We start from the raw sequence: 22,064 nt of genomic DNA, 5'->3' as shown, positions 1-22,064 counted from the left end.
TGACTTAAACTATCTGCTTCTGCTGAAGGGAAAGAGAATGATGTAAATGCCACTTACAGCAGTGAGTCGATGTGCCGGGAAGATGCTGCTCTTCATTATGTTTTAATATGGGCAAATTGGTAACGATGGGATAACTACACTGCAGGCATATTCTCAAGAGGAGTTCCATAGGCATCGTTCCTGGGGAAGATGGCTTCACCTGGAAGGGAACTAGGATAACACAGGCGAGTATGAAAGGAGAACAAGATTCACCATGTTCATAAATTTCCAACTCTCTTCAAGTTATACATGCAATCCAAAGAGCTTTACATAAGAGATAGTGTGAATAGCACTTGTTTTAATGGGAGATTAGTCTAGATTCAAATTCTTTTTATCTAACTTGACCAAGTTATGTGAATTCTCTGAACCTTGGTTTCTTCATCAATAAAAAAAGCTTAAATGACTTAAATGACTTTAAAAGTGGGTTGAATAGCAGTCCCCATATGTCCACGTCCTAATCCCCAGAACCTGTGAATAGGACCTCATTTGGGGAAAGGGTCTTTACAGATATGATTAGGTTAAGGATCTTGAGGCATCATGATCATTCAGGATTTTCTGGATGGGGCCTAAATCAGAGACACACAGAGGAGAGAAACACAGGGAGAAGAGAAGGCCATGTGCAGATAAAGGTAGAGATTAGAATTATTCAGCCATAAGTGATGGAATGCCTGAGCCACTGGAAGCTGAAGAAGGCAAGGAAAGATACTCCCCTAGAGCCTTTGGAGAGAGCACAACACTTTGATTTCTGACTTGTGTCCTCCAGAACTATGAGAGAATACATAGGTTTTGAGCCATTCAGTTTATGGTAATTTATTATAGCAGGAAAGAAATACAATGACCTTACAAGATCTTTGTAGGGAATAGAGATAGACCAGTGTATAGCCCACGTAAGTGTTTAATAAATGTTAGCTACTATGGTAATAGTACATGAGACTTCAAACACAAACCAGTGTTCCTGGAGTTACTAAATTTTCCGGCATATTTTTTTTCTGCCACAGAAGGCCATATTTATGATGGTTTATCTTGAAATGTTGGAGTTATACATGGCCATAAGATACTTCATGGAACCAAAGAACAAGTGTCTTCTTCCCAAAGTGAAAGTTTGTAAGTGTGGGTGTCCAGGTTTCTTCTAAGAATGTGCAAAAGAAGCTAAAGAATCTTCAAGTGAAAGGAATCCAAGAAACTAATTTTCTTGGCAGTTGGTAGAAATTCACTTGTAAGAATAGGACTACTTTTACTGAAGACAAGATTTTAAAAGCTTATTTCAGAGAAGCTGAACCTGCAGAGTCTGAATAGGATTAGATGTGCTTCATATAAGATAAGAGAAAACACTTACTGATGACTCAAGGAAAATGAAGGAGGAAGGAATGGGAGGTAGAAAAAGCTCCAAACTCCAAACTCAAGCCCCTCCATAGCTATCTTTATTTTTTTTGGTATCTTTAATATATAATCACATGAGCAATATAGTGGTTACTAGATTTCCCCCATTATCAGGTCCCCACCACATACCCCATCACAGTCACTGTCCATCAGTGTAGTAAGATGCTACAGAGTCACTACTTGTCTTCTCTGTGCTATACTGCCTTCCCGGTGCCCCCCTGACATTATGTGTGCTAATCATAATGCTGCTTATTCCCCTTATCCCTTCCTTTCCACCTACTCTCCCCAGTCCCTTTCCCTTTGAAAACTGCTAGCCCATTCTTGGGTTCTGTGAGTCTGCTGCTGTTTTGTTCTTTCAGTTTTTGCTTTGTTCTTATACTCCACAGATGAGTGAAATCATTTGGTACTTGTCTCTCTCCACCTGGCTTATTTCACTGAGCATAATACCCTCTAGCTCCATCCATGTTGTTGCAAATGGTAGGATTTGTTTTCTTCTTATGGATGAATAATATTCCATTGTATATATGTACCACACCTTCTTTATCTATTCATCTACTGATGGACACTTAGGTTGCTTCCAATTCTTGGCTATTGTAAATAGTGCTGCGATAAACATAGGGGGGAATCTGTCTTTTTGAAACTGGGCTGCTGCATTCTTAGGGTAAATTCCTAGGAGTGGAATTCCTGGGTCAAATGGTATTTCTATTTTGAGTTTTTGAGGAACCTCCATACTGCTTTCCACAATGGTTGAACTAATTTACATTCCCACTAGCAGTATAGGAGGGTTCCCCTCCATAGCTATCTTTAAGAAAGCTACAAACACCACAAAATGTGACTTGAGAGGAGTGATTTCCTTCCTTCCTCCTTTGGTCCTCTTCCTCCCTCCTTTCCTTCCTTTGTCTATTTCTGTTTTGGTAAAAAGTCCAGAGTAAATGGTCTTTAAATCCAGAGTAACGTAAAACTGAAAGAGTGTGAAAGTGAGAATGCAAAGGTAAAATGATGCAAGTGTTATTTAGTCTTTGCTAATGATCTAAGCAACCACCTCACAGTCAAGTTAGGGTGCAAGAGGGAGATTTGTGCAAGAATTGCCAAAGATTACATCTCAATGCTCCCTTTCTCTTTGTAAAACTCCACTCACCAAACACGCAGTTCAACAATTGAAAGCACTTTATCCATACATTCAAGAATTCTGGAATGGAAAAATTTTCTGGGTTGGAGAATTAACTTTTTTTTTGGTATTTGGCTCCTTTTTTTGTAATTGAAGTATAGTTTATATACAATATTACATTGGTTTCAACAGTTACACACATTATTAATCCTCAACACAACACAGCGATTCAGCAGTTACACACATTATTAAATTTTCATCCCAAATAGTGCAGTTACTATCTGTCAACATCAACAGATGTTACAGAACTATTGACTATATTCTCCACACTGCACTTGCATTGCCATGACCAACTTACATTATGATTGAGATTTTTGTGCCTTTTCATCTCTTTCACCCACCCCAGCCACCCATCCCAACCCCTCCCCCATGGTAACCACCAGTCACTTCTTGGTGTCTATGAGTCTACTGCTGTTCTGTTCATATTGTTTTGTTTTGTTTTTGGATTACACATATAAATGAAATCACATGGTATTTGTCTTTCTTTGTCTGGCTTATTTCACTTAGCATAATACTCTGTAGGTCCATCCATGTTGCCACAAATAGCAGGATCTCTTTCTTTTTTATCACTGAATATTCCATTGTGTATATGTACCACATCTTTCTTAACCATTCATCTATTGACGAACACTGGTTGCTTCTGTATCTTGCAGCTGTAAGTCATTCAGCAATAAACATAGGGGTGAATATATTTTTTCAAATCAGGGATTTTGTTTTTTTCAGGTAAACTTCTAAACATATAGTTACTGGGTCATATGGTAGTTCTATTTTTAATTTTTTAAGGAACCTCCAAACTGCTTTCCATATTGGCTGCGCCAATTTTAAAATGAACTTCTGAGATGGAAATAATTTTTCACATTAAAAAGTCTAGTCACAGAACGTATTTTTTTAAAGCAACATATATGCCTTGAATGATGGTGATTTTTAACTAAGACTTCCCTAAGTTAAAAGTAGTTACAACTGATTACAATCAATTGCAATGAAGCTAATTTTTCCACCTTATATATGTCTAATATAAATTATCAGCAAAATTACATAGACTTATGTAATATGCCACCTTTGAAAACTTTTTTTAATCAACCTAGGGGGATCACGTCAAATACATATCATATTTTTAGAGAAAAATTACATGCTAAAATGTCTGAATCTTTTGTAAATAAAATACAAATTCAGATCATGTAGAGTTGAATGTAGGCTAGAATAATTGGGAAGCACTTCATGGCAGAGCGGTGGATTTGAGTTAAAGATTAAGGAGAAACTGAAAGCTATCTGCAGACTTAAACTTCATATAGGCAAGCCGGTTAAATGACTGGATTCTGAAGACGAGGGTAGAAAGGGGAGAAAGGGATATTAACATTCTCTCACTTCACTGAGGAACGAATTTGGATGATAACTCAAATGTCTGAATATGGTGATTATTTTCAGCATCTATTTATTAAATGGGGGAAATGGCAAGAGGGGGAAATGACAAATGGGTAAACAAAGGCCCTGTGACTATCCAGGGAGATAGAAGACATAAGAAGAGACGGTATATTCCCTGATGCATTTGGGCTAATGAACAAGGAGCTAAACTGCAGTGGTACACTGAGAAACAGGGAACATTGGAAAGATAAAAGGCAGTCTCCTTACGTTGAAATTTTTGCCTGAGTTGGTAGATTGGTTAGTCTGGACCCTTTGGAGACTTTTAAACATTCCAAAATGCCTCCAATGGGTTTAGAATGCCAAGAATGTGCACAAATTTGGTATTTAAAATTCTAGACTTGCATTTGCTAATCCAATTAAGCCTAGCTTTGCCAGACACAGGGCTGATACCCACTTCAAATCAAGTAGCTGAAACAAAAGGAATCAAGGAATTTGTGTGAAAAAACTCCAAACATTTTAAGGCCATGATACCTGTCTCTAAAATGACTGTAAATACTTAAAGTTACTAGCATTTCTTTGAATTTGATTATTGCTACTACCTTCAAAATCTCCTCAAAAAGAGTACATAAGATGGACAAGATAAGTAGGAAATTGCTAGCGTTGCAAATGTATTTTGTTTTCAAAACCATTTTATGTTTAAACTTACATTCATGCCTTTACTCTTACATTTCCATTCTTAGAAGCCCCTGCTGTATCTATTTCACTTAATTAAATCTTCTAATTTTTCATTCAAGCTCATTTATAATATTTTTTGTGTTTCTGATGAAATCTTTTACTCTCTCACATGATACTGTGTACATTTTATCATCCTAACAAGATGATAAGCTCCCTGAGAGACTACATTACATACTTATTTTATAACCTCTTGATGCTCAGTACTGTCATGTTAGAATCTGACTAATGTGTGGATTTGATTTTCCTGAATTCAATTCCTATCTAGCATTTTTATATTAGCAAATGCTACTTTGCACTATTAAGGAATTTGCTCTACAGTAGACTGCATGTGGAAATTGGAGCTTGTTAAAAAGAAACAATATCTGAGGTGGAGAGGCATGTTCAGATCTTGAAATTGTGAAATCCTTAACTTCCTGTTAAACACAGCATATTGAACACATAATTATCCCTGCAATGCCCAGAAATCAATCCAAAGACATTTCCAAGAAGTCTAAACCCCAGAAGAAAAAAGAATGGAAGAAATAAAGAAAAGTAGAGATTTAAACACAATTTTAGAAGATAGCAAATAGATGATTGAGTGGTCCCTAACTTAACAGAGCAGGTAAGTTCAAACTTGTGTCAACAGAAAACAATGCCAACTATAAGCAAGGTAATTTGTGCTGCAAAACCCAGAAAGGGTCAGAACACCCCAACAGCAATATGCATATTTAAAACCACATTTTCATTTCCTAACACCATTGTTCGCTAAAAGGGACCAGGCCTCCTTAGACAAAGAGCTGAATTTCAGGACTGGGGCAGGGAAAGTAATGTGGGCCTGAATATCTTGTGCCAGAAAGTGAGGAAGTCCCTAAAAGACAAATGCAAGCATGTCAAGTGATACAGATATCAGTTTAAAGTGATTGTCACAAATCAAATCTGGGACAATTTGAACACCAAAATAATGATAGTAATATATGTGGAATCCATTGAAAAAACAAGATTGCATTCCAAAAACATTCCATTCTACACTGATACAAGTGAATGAATAAAGGAGAGAGAAGAAGAGTAATAGTTAATTTTATGTGTCCACTTGACTGGGCCACAGGATGTCCAGATATTTGTTTAAACATTATTCTGAGTATGAGAATGTTCCCGGATGAAATCAACATTTGAATTGGTAGACTAAATTAAGCAGATTGCTTTATCTAATGTGGATAGGCCTTATCCAATTCATTGGCAGCCTGACTACAACAAAAAAAGACTTGGACAAGAATTTAAATCATCAACTCTCTTGGTTATCAGGATTTTGGATTTGGATTGGAATTTACACCATCAGTGATTCTGGTCCTTAGGCCTTTAAACTCATACTAGAATTATGCTATGGCTTTCCTGGGTCTCCTGCTTGCTAACTGTGAATCATGGAACTTCTATGGAGTCCCTCTATAACATGGAGCCTCTATAACAGCATAAGCCAATTCCTTATGATCTGTGTGTGTGTGTGTGTGTGTGTGTGTGTGTGTGTGTTTTGTTTTTCTGGAGAATCTAGGACAGAATTTTAAGGATGAGTTTTCTGGATTGGAATAGCCTCTCTAACATGATTAGATTTAAAGACACTAATGACTCTTTTTGCAGCAGTGAATATGGTACTAATAGTCCATAGTATGATCTGGAAATACAGATATGCAAAATATCTCTACTGAGTACTCCTAATCAACCATTAATAAGAAGCAAGGAGCTGGGAAACTATGTCTGTACTATGTATACGATACTTTTGAAAACTTTTGGAAAATTTAAGAATATATTGAGGTTGGCTGGTTGCTCCTAATTAGCTGTACAAAAGCAGTGAAGGAAAAGGATGAACTCAGGGATTAGAATTCTCAACTCAAGCATAAATGGCCTGAAAGCTTCTATGGGTGTCCTGAAGGAGATCCCTATCTCTTGTACTTCAGGAATGAGATTGCTGAAAATCAAACACAGATTCTTACCCTGCACCTATCTGAATTACAATGCAAGTAGAACTCCTAGTCTTACTGTTAAAGTGAGAGCATTAGTTGGGAAAGAATGGGATCCTGTGAATTCGAATAGGGATGGAAAGTAGGAAGACTTTGATGAAGCTATAGGGACACTGGAGCCCCTAAATTCTGAGTCTTCTTGCCAGTGGAAACAGCCTACTTCCCTATGGATAGCTGCACCATGCCCAGCAGAGGTGGCCTCCCCCATTCCCTAGTGGTAGTGGCTTCCCAACCACTAGTGGTTACTACTAGCAGCTCTCCCCTGCCCTTCCCCCTCCCCTCCCCTCCCACCTCATCTGTTCTGAGCAGATGAACCCTGCCTGCACTACCTCAGGAAACTATGATGGCCTCCTCTGATATAGTTACCATGCAAGGCAATGCTGATTCTTCTTCTGATCTACTCCCACCAGCCCTCTTTGCTTCTTGACCTATAACTAGACTCACTCCAGCAGGTGCCTAAAAGTAAGGTACAAAGTATAAATCATGAGGAAATCCACTACACTCCAAAAACTACTTTAGTTTCTTAATCTATATAGGCAGAAATATGTGCATTTATATGTGTGGAAGGATTTGAGGGTATGGGTTGGAATGAAGATAAATTTGGATCAGGCTGAATTTATTGACATAATCTCATTAAGAAGAGATTCTGCATTTAGTGCTGCAGCTTGGGGAGAAGGGCTTTCACAGTTTGCTTGGTGGGAACATGGAGCAAAAGATGGCCCACAGTGAACAAATTACAAATGCCAGGCTGGCCTTGGTTTAATGTAGAGGAAGGGATTCAAAGGCTTAAAAAAACTGGGAAGTTAGAGTACATTTATCATTTAAGAACTACTCGCTACACAGGAGGGTTTAAAAGGCATGCCTTTCACCACTATTGTGAGAAAATGTTGTGAGGAGAGTCCTGGCATCCTTGAAGAGCTCTGTGATAGCTCTTCTCTGTAGGTCAGACCTTACAGTGGGAACTGGGGTCACTGAATTGGGAAACAGAAATGCAATGGGAGTAACTGAATCTCAGGGAGGCAGGGCCAAGTGGCCGCACTCAACTGCCAAAGGCAAGGTGGGTGTGATTATGGTAATTGACAACAGAATCAAAGCAGCAATCAGTATGACTCATGCAGACCTAGGGCATTGACAATTTGATCATGGTGTTCTTAAAAGTGAAACAGGTAGGAAGATCACTAAATTGTTAGTGGATTTATATATGCAGAAAAATTCTAGGTCAAGTGAACAAAAGTTTAACTGAATCATAGAAACAGAGAGTCACACCCCTCAACCAATTCCAGACTTGCGCCAATTTACAGACCCCAAACCCCCTGAATGCAGGACAGGCCTGACAAAAATTTATGTTGTTAATCTTTCTCTCAGCCTTCTCCAAAGGAACCTACAGCTTTTTATCAGGGTAACTGTGTACTGAGGAAAAGGATATAATCAGGCCTTTTTGGGACTACTGAACACTGAATCTGAGCTGACACTAATCTCAGAAGACCCAAATGTCATTGAGGCCCACCAGTCAGAGTAGAGGCTTATGGAAATCAAGTGATCAAAGGAGTATTATTAGCTCAGGTCCATCTCACAGTGGTCCTTGTGACTCCCCAAACCCATTTTGTGGTTAAATTCTCAGTTTCAAAACACAGTGGACTAGGGGCGGAAGATGGCGGCGTGAGTAGAGCAGCGGAAATCTCCTCCCAAAACAACATATATCTATGAAAATATAACAAAGACAACCCTTCCTAGAATAAAGACCAGAGGACACAGGACAATATCCAGACCACATCCGCACCCGAGAGAACCCAGCGCCTCGCGAAGGGGGTAAGATACAAGCCCCGGCCCGGCGGGAGCTGAGCGCCCATCCCCCCAACTCCCGGAGGGAGAAGAACAGGCAGAGCGGGAGGGAGACGGAGCCCAGGACTGCCGAACACCCAGCCCCAGCCATCCGGGCCAGAGTGCAGGGCCCTGGATACTAGGAAAACAGGGCAGCAAGAACAGTGAGCGGGCACTGGAAGCTGGGCGCCAGAGGACATAAGAAAAGCGCGCGACCATTTTTTTTTTTTGCTTTTTTGCTGTTTTGCTTTGGCAAGCGCTTTTTGGAAGTCTTAAAGGGATAGGGACCCCAACACTAGGGAAACAGGGCAGAAAGACCGGTGAGCAGACGCCTGAGGCTGGCACTGCAGAATAAAGAAAAACGAACAACCACCTTTTTTTTTTTTTTTAATTAAAAACTTTTTTTTTTTTTTTTAATTAAAAAATTTTTTTTTCTTTTTTTTTTTTTGGTGGTCGTTGTTTTGTTTTGGCGGGTGCTTTTTGGAAGTCTTAAAGGGGCAGGGCAGGTCACTTAATCCAGAGGTAGGGAATCCGGGATCTCTGGGCACCCTAACCCCTGGGCTGCAGGGACCAGGGAGGCCCCTTGCGGAGATAAATAGCCTCCCAGCAGCTCCTGCTCCAAAGCGACTCCACCATCTTGGAGTAGCGGCCCGAGCCAGGCCACGCCCACAGCAACAGCGGAGATAAACTCCACAGCAGCAGGGCAGGAAGCAGAAACCCTGTCTGCGCGCAGCTGCGCAGCACAAGCCACTAGAGGTCGCTGTTCTCCCAGGAGAGGAGGGCCACAAACCAACAAGAAAGGAAGTCCTTCCAGCCGTCACTCGTCCCAGTTCTGCAGACTATTCCTATCACCATGAAAAGGCAAAGCTACAGGCAGACAAAGATCACAGAGACAACACCAGAGAAGGAGACAGACCTAACCAGTCTTCCTGAAAAAGAATTCAAAATAAGAATCATAAACATGCTGACAGAGATGCAGAGAAATACGCAAGAGAAATGGGATGAAGTCCGGAAGGAGATCACAGATGCCAGAAAGGAGATCGCAGAAATGAAACAAACTCTGGAAGGGTTTATAAGCAGAATGGATAGAATGCAAGAGGCCATTGATGGAATTGAAATCAGAGAACAGGAATGCATAGAAGCTGACATAGAGAGAGACAAAAGGATCTCCAGGAATGAAACAATACTAAGAGAACTGTGTGACCAATCAAAAAGGAACAATATCCATATTATAGGGGTCCCAGAAGAAGAAGAGAGAGGAAAAGAGATGGAAAGTATCTTAGAAGAAATAATTGCTGAAAACTTCCCCACACTGGGGGAGGAAGTAATCGAACAGACCACGGAAATACACAGAACCCCCAACAGAAAGGATCCAAGAAGGGCAACACCAAGACACATAATAATTAAAATGGCAAAGATCAAGGACAAGGAAAGAGTGTTAAAGGCAGCTAGAGAGAAAAAGGTCACCTATAAAGGGAAACCCATCAGACTAACATCAGATTTCTCAACAGAAACCCTACAGGCCAGAAGAGAATGGCATGATGTATTTAATACAATGAAACAGAAGGACCTTGAACCAAGGATATTGTATCCAGCACGACTATCATTCAAATATGACGGTGGGATTAAACAATTCCCAGACAAACAAAAGCTGAGGGAATTTGCTTTCCACAAACCACCTCTACAGAACATCTTACAGGGACTGCTCTAGATGGGAGCACTCCTAGAAAGAGCACAGCACAAAACACCCAACATATGAAGAATCGAGGAGGAGGAACAAGAAGGGAGAGAAGAAAAGAATTTCCAGACAGTGTATATAACAGCTCAATAAGCGAGCTAAGTTAGGCAGTAAGATACTAAAGAGGCTAACCTTGAACCTTTGGTAACCACGAATTTAAAGCCTGCAATGGCAATAAGTACATATCTTTCAATAGTCACCCTAAATGTTAATGGGTTGAATGCACCAATCAAAAGACACAGAGTAACAGAATGGATAAAAAAGCAAGACCCATCTATATGCTGCTTACAAGAAACTCACCTCAAACCCAAAGACATGTACAGACTAAAAGTCAAGGGATGGAAAAACATATTTCAAGCAAACAACAGCGAGAAGAAAGCAGGGGTTGCAGTACTAATATCAGACAAAATAGACTTCAAAACAAAAAAAGTAACAAGAGATAAAGAAGGACACTACATAATGCTAAAGGGCTCAGTCAAACAAGAGGATATAACCATTCTAAATATATATGCACCCAACACAGGAGCACCAGCATATGTGAAACAAATACTAACAGAACTAAAGTGGGATATAGACTGCAATGCATTCATTCTAGGAGACTTCAACACACCACTCACCCCAAAGGATAGATCCACTGGGCAGAAAATAAGTAAGGACACGGAAGCACTGAACAACACAGTAGAGCAGATGGACCTAATAGACATCTACAGAAAGCTACATCCAAAAGCAACAGGATACACATTCATCTCAAGTGCACATGGAACATTCTCCAGAATAGACCACATACTAGGCCACAAAAAGAGCCTCAGTAAATTCCAAAAGACTGAAATCCTACCAACCAACTTTTCAGACCACAAAGGCATAAAACTAGAAATAAACTGTACAAAGAAAGCAAAGAGGCTCACAAACACATGGAGGCTTAACAACACGCTCCTAAATAATCAATGGATCAATGACCAAATCAAAATGGAGATCCAGCAATATATGGAAACAAATGACAACAACAACACTAAGCCCCAACTTCTGTGGGACACAGCAAAAGCAGTCTTAAGAGGAAAGTATATAGCAATCCAAGCATATTTAAAAAAGGAAGAGCAATCCCAAATGAATGGTCTAATGTCACAATCATCGAAATTGGAAAAAGAAGAACAGATGAGGCCTAAGGTCAGCAGAAGGAGGGACATAATAAAGATCAGAGAAGAAATAAATAAAATTGAGAAGAATAAAACAATAGCAAAAATCAATGAAACCAAGAGCTGGTTCTTCGAGAAAATAAACAAAATAGATAAGCCTCTAGCCAGAATTATTAAGAAGAAAAGAGAGTCAACACAAATCAACAGTATCAGAAACGAGAAAGGAAAAATCATGACGGACCCCACGGAAATGCAAAGAATTATTGGAGAATACTATGAGAACCTATATGCTAACAAGCTGGGAAACCTAGGAGAAATGGACAACTTCCTAGAAAAATATAACCTTCCAAGATTGACCCAGGAAGAAACAGAAAATCTAAACAGACCAATTACCAGCAACAAAATTGAAGCGGTAATCAAAAAACTACCAAAGAACAAAACCCCCGGGCCAGATGGATTTACCTCAGAATTTTATCAGACATACAGGGAAGACATAATACCCATTCTCCTTAAAGTTTTCCAAAAAATAGAGGAGGAGGGGATACTCCCAAACTCATTCTATGAAGCTAAAATCACCCTAATACCAAAACCAGGCAAAGACCCCACCAAAAAAGAAAACTACAGACCAATATCCCTGATGAACGTAGATGCAAAAATACTCAACAAAATATTAGCAAACCGAATTCAAAAATACATCAAAAGGATCATACACCATGACCAAGTGGGATTCATCCCAGGGATGCAAGGATGGTACACCATTCGAAAGTCCATCAACATCATCCACCACATCAACAAAAAGAAAGACAAAAACCACATGATCATCTTCATAGATGCTGAAAAAGCATTTGACAAAGTTCAACATCCATTCATGATAAAAACTCTCAGCAAAATGGGAATAGAGGGCAAGTACCTCAACATAATAAAGGCCATCTATGATAAACCGACAGCCAACATTATATTGAACAGCGAGAAGCTGAAAGCATTTCCTCTGAGATCGGGAACTAGACAGGGATGCCCACTCTCTCCACTGTTATTTAACATAGTACTGGAGGTCCTAGCCACGGCAATCAGACAAAATAAAGAAATACAAAGAATCCAGATTGGTAAAGAAGAAGTTAAACTGTCACTATTTGCAGATGACATGATACTGTACATAAAAAACCCTAAAGACTCCACCCCAAAACTACTAGAACTGATATCGGAATACAGCAACGTTGCAGGATACTAAATAAACACACAGAAATCTGTGGCTTTCCTATATACTAACAATGAACCAACAGAAAGAGAAATCAGGAAAACAACTCCATTCACAATTGCATCAAAAAAAAATAAAATACCTAGGAATAAACCTACCCAAAGAAGTGAAAGACTTATACTCTGAAAACTACAAGTCACTCTTAAGAGAAATTAAAGGGGACACTAACAGATGGAAACTCATCCCATGCTCGTGGCTAGGAAGAATTAATATCATCAAAATGGCCATCCTGCCCAAAGCAATATACAGATTTGATGCAATCCCTATGAAACTACCAGCAACATTCTTCAATGAACTGGAACAAATAATTCAAAAATTCATATGGAAACACCAAAGACCCCGAATAGCCAAAGCAATCCTGAGAAAGAAGAATAAAGTAGGGGGGATCTCACTCCCCAACTTCAAGCTCTACTATAAAGCCATAGTAATCAAGACAATTTGGTACTGGCACAAGAGCAGAGCCACAGACCAATGGAACAGACTAGAGACTCCAGACATTAACCCAGACATATATGGTCAATTAATATTTGATAAAGGAGCCATGGACATACAATGGCAAAATAACAGTCTCTTCAACAGGTGGTGCTGGCAAAACTGGACAGCTACATGTAGGAGAATGAAACTGGACCATTGTCTAACCCCATATACAAAAGTAAACTCAAAATGGATCAAAGACCTGAATGTAAGCCATGAAACCATTAAACTCTTGGAAGAAAACATAGGCAAAAACCTCTTAGACATAAACATGAGTGACCTCTTCTTGAACATATCTCCCCGGGCAAGGAAAACAACAGCAACAATGAGTAAGTGGGACTATATTAAGCTGAAAAGCTTCTGTACAGCAAAAGACACCATCAATAGAACAAGAAGAATCCCTACAGTATGGGAGAATATATTTGCAAATGACACATCCAATAAAGGCTTGACGTCCAGAATATATAAGGAGCTCACACACCTCAACAAACAAAAAACAAATAACGCAATTAAAAAATGGGCAGAGGAACTGAACAGACAGTTCTCCAAAAAAGAATTACAGATGGCCAAAAGACACATGAAAAGATGCTCCACATCGCTAATTATCAGAGAAATGCAAATTAAAACTACAATGAGGTATCACCTCACACCAGTAAGGATGGCTGCCATCCAAAAAACAAACAACAACAAATGTTGGCGAGGCTGTGGAGAAAGGGGAACCCTCCTACACTGCTGGTGGGAATGTAAGTTAGTTCAACCATTGTGGAAAGCAGTATGGAGGTACATCAAAATGCTCAAAACAGACTTACCATTTGACCCAGGAATTCCACTCCTAGGAATTTACCCTAAGAACGCAGCAATCAAGGTTGAGAAAGACAAATGCACCCCTATGTTTATTGCAGCACTATTTACAATAGCCAAGAATTGGAAGCAACCTAAATGTCCATCAATAGATGAATGGATAAAGAAGATGTGGTACATATACACAATGGAATACTACTCAGCCATAAGAAAAGGGCAAATCCAATCATTTGCAGCAACATGGATGGAGCTGGGGGGTATTATGCTCAGTGAAACAAGCCAAGCGGAGAAAGAGAAATACCAAATGATTTCACTTATCTGTGGAATATAAGAACAAAGGAAAAACTGAAGGAAGAAAACAGCAGCAGAATCACAGAACTCAAGAAGGGACTAACAGGTACCAAAGGGAAAGGGACTGGGGAGGATGGGTGGGTAGGGAGGGATAAGGGGGGGAGAAGTAGGGGGGTATTAAGAGTAACATGCATGGGGGGGTAGGAGAAAAGGGAGGGCTATACAACACAGAGAAGGCAAGTAGTGATTCTACAACATTTTGCTATGCTGATGGACAGTGACTGTAAAGGGGTTTATAGGGGAGACCTGGTATAGGGGAGAGCCTAGTAAACATAATAGTTGTCATGTAAGTGTAGATTAGTGATACCAAAAACAAAGCAAAAAAAAAAAAAAAAAGGGCAGCTCCTGTGTGGTAACCTCCAACGAGTTCTACACAAGGGTATAAAGGGCATATAAAAGTGTAGGCAAAGGGTCTGTTTGTGTTTATATAGAGGATCAAAGCCTAATTGGGCTACCCCGAAAATGAACTAAGTTACGATATGAAAAAGAACTTCCAACATCAGCACTCTCTGGAAGACTCATGCCAGAAGATGATCATCAAAAAACCCCAACAAAGATCCACGCACTGCTACAGCTGTAGATGCACTCATCCCACCAGTTCCTGGACTTGCCATGGGAATGAGGAAGGAGATATCTAAGCTGACCTGTGCATACAGTAAAACAACAAATTTGACTGGATCTATACTGTTGGAACTCAACCAAGAATTTGGAGAAGTGCAAATTGTAGCGCTCCAAAGTCTTACAACTACAGACTATTTACTGTTAAAAGAACATATGGCATGTGAACAGTCCCCAGGAATGGGTTGTTTTAATTTGTCTGATTTCTCTCAGACTGTTCAAGTTCAGTTGGACAATATCCACCATATCATAGATAAGTTTTCACAAATGCCTAAGGTGCCTAACTGGTTTTCTTGGTTTCACTGGAGATGGCTGGTAATTACAGATATGCTTTGGTTATGTAACTATACTCCTATTATGTTAATGTGTGCGTGCAATTTAAGTAGTAGCTTAAAACCTATACATGCTGAAGTACTCTACAAGAAGATATGTCAAAGAAATAATCAATCTTCCCATGTTTTCTTCCGCCTGCTACTTCTATAGCTTTTCTTCTTCCTTCCTAATTATAACCCTTAAATAGAATTCGTGCCTCATATCAAATTCACCGAGTATCATAATTCTTCCAAGTGGTAAAGATACCTCAAGACAAATGCTGGTCATAGAAGCCACAGGGCATAAATATGCAAAGAAGTAAAAAGCTAACCTTTTCAAACAATAAGGCTTCCCTCTCACTTACCAACTTCACATTTCCCTGTATGGCCCTGGAAGATGACTGGTTAGCCAGAGACGGGTAAGATTCCTCAAGGGAGGAACAACCTAAGACAGGCACAGTCGCAGGGGGGCCATCAGGTGAGAAATTGGGGATCAACAGAGGTGAGGCTTAGAACCTCAGCCCCCCTCTTCTGAGAGAAATCTTCTGCATATGTGGATGTTTTATTGCCCTTGTCTAGCTTGGATTAACACATAGTCTACAGGCACGCACCTGATCATCTACATGTGCTCTCTTACAACACTAAACTATGTTTTCTACCTTTATCTTGTATCTACCTACCACTTCAGCATTTTATTAAAAATAATAATAATAAAGAGAGAAATGTGGTATCCACATAGAAATCAAGTATAAAAACCAAATGAGTATTCATATTTGAACTGACTGTTTATAGTTCATAATGCATGAGCAAAACCGAAAGTTTTTGTGATGACTGCCCTTGTACTGTTCACTGTGTAACTTATTCATTATGTAAGAATTTGTTCTACATGTAAGAACTTGTTCATTATGCCTCAGAAGATTGGAGACTGATGAAAATTAGGCTTGGGGTGGTTTAATGATTGTGCATTGAGCATTGACTCCCCTATACAGAATTTTATTGTCGTTAACAATCATTTGATCAATAAATATGAGAGATGCCCTCACAAAAAAAAAAAAAAAAAAAAAAAAAAAAGGACAGTCTTCCAATGGTAAAATAAATAAGTAACCGGGATGTAATGTATAGCATAAGGAATATAGTCAAGATATTGTAACAGCTTGGTAGGGTGATAGCTGGAACCTAGAATTATGTATATAAATGTTTTACCACTGTGTTGTACACTTGAAACTAATGTAATGTAATACTGTGCATCAACTACCCTTCAATAAAAAATAATTATTTAAAAAAAATAAAAATAAAAACACATTGGAATAGACACACGCAGCCATTGGCAGAATCCCCACATTTGTTCCCTGACCTGTGGAGTGAGGGCTGTTATGGTGGGAAAGGCCAAGAGAAGCCTCTAAAATTGCCTTAATCTAGGAAAATAGTAAACAGAGGCAACACCATATTACTGTAAGGATTGCAGAAATTAGTGCCACCATCAAGGACTTGAAAGATGCAGGGGTGGTGATTCCCACAACATCCTCTTTCAACTCACCTATTTGGCCTGTGCAGAAGAAGATGGATCTTGGACAATGACAGTGGATTATTGTAAATTAAGCCAGGTGATGAGTCCAATTATAGCTGTTGTACCAGATTGATTTTCATTGCTTGAGCAAATTAACACATACCCTTTTACCTGGAATGCAAATACTTTTTTCCCCAAACTAGTCAATAAGAATCACTGGAAACATTTGCTTTCAGCTTGCAAGGCCAGCAATACACCTTCACTCCTTCACTATCCTATCTAAGGGGCATATCAACTCTCCAGCCCTATGTCATAATTCAGTTCATAGGGATCTTGATTGCCTTTCCCTTCTACAAGATATCATATTGATCTGTAACACTGATGACATTATGTTGATTGAGACTACTCAGCAGGAAGTAGCAACTGCTCTAGATTTACTGGTAAGACATTTATTTGCACATCAGAGAATGGGAAATAAATCCAACAAAATCCAGGGGTCTTCTACCTCAGTGCAATTTCTAGGAGTCCAGTAATATAAGGCATGTCAAAATATTTCTTTTAAGGTGAAGGATAAGTTATTGCATCTGGCCCCTCCTTACAAGCCTAAAAAAGAGAGAAAATGTTTAGTGTGTTTAAGGTGACCTATCTCACATTTGGCTGTATTACTCTAGCCTAATTACTGAGTGACCTGAAAAGCTGCCAGTTTTGGTTGGGATGCTCAGAACAAGAGAAGGCTCCACAACAGGTCAGGCTGCCCTATAAGCAAATCTGCCACTTGAACCCTGTGATCCAGCAGATCCAATGGTGCTTGAAGTATTAATGGCAGATAAGGATGTAATTTGGAGCCTTTGGCAGGTCGCTACTGGTGAACTGCAGTGCAGGCCCTTAGGATTTTGGAGCATAGTCCTACCATCCTCTACAGACTACTCTTCTTTTGAGGAATAGCTCTTGGCCTACTACTGGGTCTTGGTGGAGACTGAATGCTTAGTCGTGGACTATGAAATTACTATGCAATCTGAGTTGCCCATCATGAACTGAGTGATATCTGACCCATCAAGCCATAAAGTTGGGAGTGCTGTAGCAGCAGTCCTTCATCAAATGGAACTGGTATATATATGACTGGGCTCAATCAGGCCCTGAAGGCACAAGGAAGTTACATAAGTGGCTTCAAATGCCATGGTCCTCGTACTGTTACATTGCCTTTGCTATCCCAGCTTGTACCTAGGGCCTCATGAGGATTTCCTTATGATTAGTTGACATAAAGGAGACTTGGGCTTGGTTTATAGGGTTTATAAGTGATTTTGCATGATACAGGCACTCCCTGAAAGTGGACAGCTGCAGCACTATAGCCCATTTTGGGGATATGCTTGAAGGACAGTGGTAGAAAGAAATTTTCCCAGTGGGCAAAAGTTTGAGGAGTTCACTTATTCACTTTGTTTGGAAAGAGAAATAATTAGATGTGTGGTTATATACTGATTCATGGGCTGTAGGCAAAGGTTTAGCTGGATGGTCAGGGACTTGGAAGGACCATGATCGGACAGTTGTAACAAGGAAATTTTGAGAAAGATTTATGTAGGTAGACCTCTCTGAATGACCAAAAACTGTGAAGATATTTGTGTCCCATGGGAATGCTCACCAAAAGGTGACCCCAGCAAAGGAGAAATTTTAAAATATATATTGTTGTACAGGATAGAATGTATAGAAGTGTTAGGTTGACTCAGCCAGCCTCTGTTCCCAGCCACCCCTGGCATGCCTTCAAAGGCTCATGAGCAGAGTGGCCATGAAGATTATTAAGTAACAGGGATGAGGATTATGCATGGGCTGAGCAACATGGACTTCTACACACCAACATCAATCTGGCCAGAGCCATGGCAGTGTCCAATATGCTGGCATCAATGACCAACACTGAATTCCTGATATGGCACTATTCCCCGGGGAAATCAGCCAGCTACCTCATGGCAGGCTGATTACACTGGACCACTTTCATGGAAGGGGAGCATTTTGTTCTTACTAGAATAAACACTCTGGATGTGGATTTGCCTTCCCTGAATGCAATGTTTCTGCCAAAACTACCATCCATGGACCTTTAGAATGTCTTATCTACATTCATGGTATTTCACATGTCATGTTTCTGACAAGGAACTCACCTCACAGTAGCATATACTCTCCCCCACTATCCTGAAGCAGCTGGCTTGATACGATGCTGAAACAGCTTTTTGAAGACTCAGTTACAGCACTATTTAAGTGGCAATACCTTGCAGGGCTGGGACAAGAATGTCCAGAAGGCTGTAAATATTCTGAAGCAGAGTTCAATATTTGGTGCTGTTTGTCTCATAGTCAGGATTCATGGGTCCAGGAAAAGGGTGGAAGTGGAAGTGGCATCTGTCACTATTACCCGTAGTGAGGAGCAAAATTTTTGCTTCCTCTTCCCGTGACCTTATGCTCTGCTGGCCTAGAGATCTTAGTTTCAAAGGGAAAAATACTTCCACCAGGAGATACAACAATGATTCCAATGAACCAGACCTCTTTGGGCCCCCTCATGCCCAATGAATAGGTGTAGAAAAGAGTTACTGTGCTGCCTTTAGTGACTGATCCTGTTTACCAAAGAAAAACTGGACTGTCACTCCACAGTGGAGGTAAGGAAGAATATATCTCGATTATAGGAAATCCCTTAGGGCATCTCTTAATATTACCATCACCTGTGATTAAGACCAACAGAAAATTACAAAAACCCAATCAGGCAGGATTACTAATGGCCCAGACCCTTTAGGAACAAATGTTGTCACTTGACCAGGTAGCAAACCATGACCAGCTGAGGTGCTTGCTGACTGCAAAGGCGATACAGATGGAAAGAAGTCAGTTATAAGTACCAATTCCACCATGTGACCAATTACAGAAACAAGAACTGTTATTGTCATGAGTATTTCCTTCTGATTTTGTCATGAATATGTCTATATACAAAATCTTTGTTTTCTTTCCTTTCTTATCCCCTTGTAAGATGTATTGAATTTGTATTATTGTATTTAAGTTGTTACCTTTACATCATTGTATTTAAATTACTGAATACCAAGGAGAAGAGTATATTACTCAAGGACCTCACATCCTCTTCTTAGTTTGCTCCACCTTCTGGAGGGGTTAGGTTAGTGTGGTTTCAACTGTACTCAGGATAAGTGAATCCTGTTAATTTGACCTTTGTTATGTTATTTTCTTTACTTGGAGATTAATATGGTTTAAGGAGATGTGTGAGGGTGCCAAGATGACAAGCGTTTTATGTATGATGGTCAATTTTATGTGTCAAATTGACTGGCCACAGGGTGTCCAGATATTTGGTTAAACATTATTCTGGGTGTGTCTGTGAGGGTGTTTCTGGCTGAAATTAACATCTGAACTGGTAAAAAGAATAAAGCAGATTGCCTTCCCTGTTGTGGATTGGCTTTAGCCAATCTGTTGAAGGCCTGACTAGAATTGATATAGGGCAGGGACCTAAGATAAGCATCATGATTAATTTTTCAAACAAGATGAAATATAAACAGTATAGTAAGAACAGGAGAAATTCCATCTTAAGGCTAAAATTCTATTTTAAAAGCCAGGAAGTTAGCAAGCAAGATTCCTTGGCAAACAGACAATAATTCAGCCCACCTTGGGGGCAGGGCAGGCGGTCTTGATAGATGTGTTCCCAGAGGAAAGCTGCTCTCCTGGGGAGGAATCAGATCAATAAGTTTCTTGTGTTTAGTTTATTTTGCAGAACTAGCTAGAGGACTGATAGTAGAGGAGAGGAGACATAGTGTCTTTCACTAGAGACAAGTATCTTGAGACCACTTGACAAATCCACACCCTGGGCCCTTTGTCACATTCCTGAAAGATGCTTAAAAGAGACAACCCCCAACCTTTCAGCACGCCTCCTCTCTGAGAATGCCTGCACTTCCCTTTCTTTATGTGCGTACCTTTAAATAAAGCTTTCTCACTGCTCTACTTGATTGCATTTTGTCTCTCTGTCCTTTTCCAGTGGTAAGCATCTTTGTTTCTTTGCTATTTCATTCTATTTCCAAGTCTCTGCTTTACTTCTGGTAAGTAGGGAGGGGCTGCTGAGAGCTCAGACTTGGGTCTGTGAGTTCCCATCACCTGGGTGACCCCGACAGAACTGCAGCTGCAGGAGCCTCCTGAAAACCTCTCTTCTTTGGGATGTTTTCAGAATATGATCTCACTCCATCCCATGCTCCATGGCTCCCTGAATCCTGGGGTGGTAGGGGTTAGACCCCACACCATGCAAATCCAAGTGGACATGAGATGCCAGGTGACCCTGGCTTCAGGAGCTCATGAAGGAGACTTCCCTATCAAGCTCCCGCTCCCTCCATCTGCAATTTCCTGTCCTCAGCTGCCTGCAAGGCCGCTGCCATTCATTACCACTCTCACTCTAATGAATTCCTTCCTTACACTCTTAGGACCTGCTCAATTCTTTCTCATTTAGAGTCAAGAACCCTCCCCCATCCAGGTTGAAGTTTCACCTGGTATGCAGGGAGAGACTTCCCAGACGCAGCTGCCCGGCAACAGAATAAAAAGGACAGTAAGGGCTAATTTGCTCTCTGCCTGTCTTTGAGCTGGTACATCATCCTTTTGCATTTGGATTTGGACTTAGACTAGTAACTCACACTATTGGCTCTTCTGGTTATCAGAAGTTTGAAAGACTGCACATTGCATCACTGGCTCTCCCTGTTCTCAGGCTTTTAGACTCTTAGACTCTGACAGGGATTATATCATTGGCTTTCCTGGAAACCCAGCTTGCTGACTACAGATCATGAAACATTGCAGTCACCATAACCATGTGAAGCAATTCCTTACAATAAATTGATACACATATATATACATATGTATATGTATATATCAGTTCTCTTAGTTTGGGCTATCGTAAAAGAATACTTAGACTGGGGGCTTAAACAACAGTTATTTCACACAGTTCTGGAGGATGGCAGTCTAAGAAAAGGTACCAGCATGGTTGGGTTCATGTTAGGGACCTCCTGGTAATGTCCTCACATGACCTTATTTGATATGTGCACATTGAGAAAGAGAACCTCTCTTCTCCACTTTTTATAAGGGCAGTAATCCCATCATGAGTGTCTACTCTTATGACCTAATATAACTATATAGAACTAAAATTACCTCCCACCTCTAAATATTATTATATTGGGGTTTAGGGTTCTAAGATATGAATTTGGGGGAACACAAACATTCAATCCATAGCATTTCTGTTTTTCTGGAGAACCCAGACTAACACAAAGGTAAACTTTTCCTTACTATAGGATTCCAACTAATAGATATAGATTTGCTAAAGTCACAGTGGTGGTTTATTCAGAAGAGATTCCTCAGTACATGCTAAGGCTAG

This window comes from Manis pentadactyla, chromosome 2 (assembly GCF_030020395.1).
Source record: "Manis pentadactyla isolate mManPen7 chromosome 2, mManPen7.hap1, whole genome shotgun sequence".
In the NCBI taxonomy this organism is placed as follows: domain Eukaryota; kingdom Metazoa; phylum Chordata; class Mammalia; order Pholidota; family Manidae; genus Manis; species Manis pentadactyla.
Note: the sequence above shows the minus strand (reverse complement) of the source record.